Source organism: Solanum tuberosum, unplaced genomic scaffold (assembly GCF_000226075.1).
Source record: "Solanum tuberosum cultivar DM 1-3 516 R44 unplaced genomic scaffold, SolTub_3.0 scf00246, whole genome shotgun sequence".
Taxonomy (NCBI): Eukaryota; Viridiplantae; Streptophyta; class Magnoliopsida; order Solanales; family Solanaceae; genus Solanum; species Solanum tuberosum.
This window is the reverse complement of record NW_006239169.1, coordinates 237442-242156: the sequence shown is the minus strand read 5'-3', so window position 1 is coordinate 242156 and position 4715 is coordinate 237442.

Sequence of the window (4715 nt, the reverse complement as noted above, 5' to 3'; positions counted from 1 at the left end):
TGTCTGAATGATATTTGTATGAAAAAATAATGACGAGTGTGTATAATTTTGTTGTTATTATAATGATTTTTATGGATGAAATTTGTATTGTCTTTGGAATGAAAAGTTAATATTATTTAACATATTTCTAATTGATTTGTATAATGTTAGACTAATTGTTATTTTTTTTAATGAAACAGAGAATTATGTTGATTTTCAAATGAAATGAATTATATATGAAAGAGGGTTGCTGATGTGAAATTCAAAAGGTCCAAAGTTACTTGCAGTAGATGTTGTCAAGTTGGCCACAACATGAAGCATGTTCAAATTATCCTGTGCAAAATTAATGACTGTTTATTTGTTTAGACTATATATAAATTTTATTTTATTTTGTCGTTTAGATTAATGTTTTGTTTTGATATGAAACATAATTGGTTTGAAGTGCATTATAAACTTAGTGTTTAATATACCGTTCATTCATTAATCATACAGATTGCATACTGTTAAAAATAAAATTTATTCCATCTTAATACATAAGATAGTGTAAATATTAGTGATAATTATAAAAGGTAATTATGGTATCCTGAGTATTTAATTTAATGTAAGTTTACATGAATATTAATTTGGTTTCAACTGGTGTCCTACTATAAATAAATTTAGCAGTTACTGTTTCATTCCCACACTAACTTCAGTTAGTGTCATACACATATTAATCAAAATTTCATACACGTTTTATCCAAACAACATGTATAAAAATTGATAAATTCATATAATCACACAATTTATATCATTTGTATATCAATATTATATCACAATTCATAAAATTTTCATAATCAAAACATTAAAGGGTAATCATACACATATTAATCAGATTTCATCCAATAAATGTACAGTTTGGAAACACACTGATATTTTCAAAATAGTATCTTGAAATTGTAATAGGCAATCAGTAATTCATATGTAAACGGTATCTGCCTGAAAGAAAACATATGATATTATATATCATCAAATACTTAAACACAAAAAAATTGTCCAAAAGTTAAAAAAAAATAACTTTTTGTTGTTCTTCTTGTTGATGGTTTTGAAGATGCTCCAACTTCTACATTTGTTTTTTTTCCTTTTTTTCTTTTTGATTTCAGTAACAAAATCAAAATCGGAATTAGAAGGGGTTTCAACAACTTTCCCCTTCCTCTTCTTCGCCTTTTGAGTTGCAGGGATGACCTTTTTTTTTCTCTCTTTGTCGCTCCTTCAACTTAGATGAACCATCCGTCGCCGGATTTTTAACAATTTTAGGTGGGGGAGGAGGGGGGGGGTTGAGTTAATATATTAAAATTTGAAACATGAACATCATCATTAGAAGTTCCTTCACCCAATCTGGAACTCTTTCGAGACATTTCAATGAGTTTCTTAGACATAATTTTGTTGGAAAAAAATATTGGACGAAAGATTGAAAGTTGATGCAGTTGGCTGGTGAGAAAAATGGGAGAGAAGAATGTGAAAGTGGGGTGATGGCGTGTATAGTTGGATAGGTGTGGGGGAAGGGTGGTGGAATTGACTAATGGGAGGTTATGAGTGTAACATTAAATAAGGAAGTGTAATCAATGTAAAATCCATAAATATATGTAAATGATAATTTCAGTTTTAAAAAAGGAACTAAAATCAAATTAATTAAAGATTATTAATTAATAATATAAAATATAAATAGATTAATCATTTATTAAATAAATTGAAATTAAATTTAATTTAATTGATATGTCATAACCCGTAATTAAACTGTTATAAGTAAGAATTTTTTAAGAGTAGGTTTAAACTCGTAATATTGTCTCTTAAATGTGTATATGGTGTGATTTTTCCTTTTTTCTTCATACAAAAATTTTACAAGTGAAAAATACAGATTTGTTATTGTTTCTTGAGCGTATGGTATTTGATGAATACTTTTTGTAACTCGTCAAGAGAGGTTATGACTATTTAGTAACAATTTAACTTTAATTGACTCATTTTATTCTTAATTAAATGATTTATAGTCACATAAATATCTATGACTTATTTTAGACGATAAGTCTCAAAAAACTTTCTTTATTTTTTATCACTTAAATTTCATATCAAGTCAAACTAAATCACATAAAAATTGAAATGAAGTTAGTATAAAAAAAGGAAATTAAGTCTTATCTTAAAGTGTTTTTTTAACTCAACAAAAAGAATTTAGCCCTTGGCTCATCAACGGTCATAAGTCCGTTCTAATAATATTTTCACCCAAGTTTATCGTGGTGTCAAGTCTATACATCACATTTACCATGTCTAATTATTAATGAAAGAAAAATTTAGTTGAGAACTTGATATATAGTAACCAGTTAGTATGTCCAGTTCTTGAAGTCAAATGTAAGAAGCAAAAACAAAATTACAAGGTAGAAGTTCACAACAATAATCAAGAGATATCTTATCCAACAAATGGTGACATATGCATTTGTCTATCCGCAGACACATCGAATGGTGACATACGCATTTGTCTAACCGCATACACAGCTTTAGAAGATTGTTGACATGACATATGTTGCTAACTTTTTGAATAAAAAATATATTAACTTCATGTATATATAAAAAGGGTTGATTGGATGATAAAAAAGGGATTGTAAATTATTGAAGGTTGAATATTTCAATTCAGCAAAGAAAAGAATGCGAGAAAAAAATGTACAGTTGTTCCTGTGCTTTTTGATAGCAATATTCATGCTTTCTACCAGGACGCATCTTAGATAGTTTTTAAGATGTGGGATAGATTTCTTCTTTTTAATAGTGAACTTATTGATATGTTAGAAGAACAGGCTACAAACCTCACGAACAATCTCGCGTACTCTTTGCTTGGCTTTCAAAAAAATTATTTATTGACAAAGTTATTGAACCTAGATGCGTTCAATTTGCCAACAAAAAATTCATCAATAGAAGCTCATTTCGTCAGTAGAAGATCAATGAGATGGAGATATGCGGTTTCGTTGTTAGGAATCGCCGGCGACGGTTCTGTTAGACTTCAAATCTAGAGATATAGGAGGCTAAAGAGCTGACAAAACTGAATGATATTAAACTTACCATAATACTCTTTTAATTATATTTTATATTTAAATAAAGTCTATTCTTCTAATTTTATAAGATACATAATGCTTAGTATATTTAAAATTATTTTTATATACAAAGTTATTTCTTTCTTTTTAATAAAAAACATTTACTTTTTCTATAAATAGTACTTCATTCGTTTTTTTGTTTAATTTTGACTTGATACAAAATTTTAAAAAGTAAGAGATTTTTGAATCTTATGGTGTTAAACTAAGTTAGATATATATACCAAAATATTTTTTAATCTTGTGGTCTTAAATATATCATGTGGATAGTTAAACTTAAAAATTGACAAAAAAGAAAGAAACATTTTTTAATGTTTCGAAACAAACAAAAAAAAGTAAAACAAACAAATTAAAAAATAAAGTATAATTTTTTAACACCACACTAGAGCCCGACTAAATCCAGATTTGCACAGAGAAATCCTACATTAGGAACTCTCCCTAACAAAGGCGACTCCGTACCCAAGAGGACTCGAACCTGAAACCTCTTGGTTCAAAGGCAACTCTGTACTTAAGGAAACTCGAACCCGAGACCTTCTTGGTTAAAAAGACAACTTCATACCCAAGAGAACTCAAACCTGAAACTTTTTGGTTATGAATGAGGAAGTACTTACTATTCTACCACATTGGTATCATATCATCAGTTTCACATTGTATCATATCATCAGTTTATCACTATGTACATGCTGAATGCCACGTGAGAAATTTACAAAAACACGAGCTTTTATCGAAACATTAAAATGAAACAAAACACATTTTAACCTTTATTATTAGAGAATAAGTTAGCGAGAGAGAAAGAGATATTAAGTGGTAAAAACTTACCACACTTATCTATACATCAAACTAATGCAATTTTCTTGATCACATGATTTAATAAAGTAAAACACATGTTAATTAATTAAGGTTAAGTAAAGTAAACTATAAATTCAAACACATGGCATGCATGTATTGAATTGATGTATACACGAATAAATTTTACTCTGATTAAACGACATTATTAATAATAATTATTATTATTATTATGTGAAATATAAAGAAGATTTATGAGCCTCTCATTTTGTGAGAGTTAGTTATATTGGCAAGGAGAAAAGAAGGGAGGGAACTCAAAAGAAAACTCTCTAATCTAATCCTTTTTCTCCATCCCCGCCGGAGACGCAGCACAAATCTCCCTTTGACAAACTTATAATTACAATATGCAGAATCAAATGACCTCCTTTACCACCCCCAATAATAATAATAATAACAACATTCCTATTCACCAAACTCCTCATACATTCATCACTGATCACAACAATCTCAATCATAATAAGTACACTAAACGTGTTCATAATAACAATGATAAGAATGTCCTTCTTCGTGTCAGTGGTGCAGGCCAAGCTTGCGCTGCATGTAAATACCAACGTCGAAAATGTGCCCCTGACTGTGTTCTTGCCCCTTATTTTCCACATGATCGTCAACGACAGTTCCTCAATGCTCATAAATTGTTTGGGGTCAGCAACATTACCAAGATCATTCGCCACCTTGATCAACCGTTCAAAGATGAGGCAATGCGGACCATCATCTTTCAATCTGATGTTCGTGCTAATGATCCTGTTGGTGGTTGTTACCGTATAATCAGAGACCTGCAAC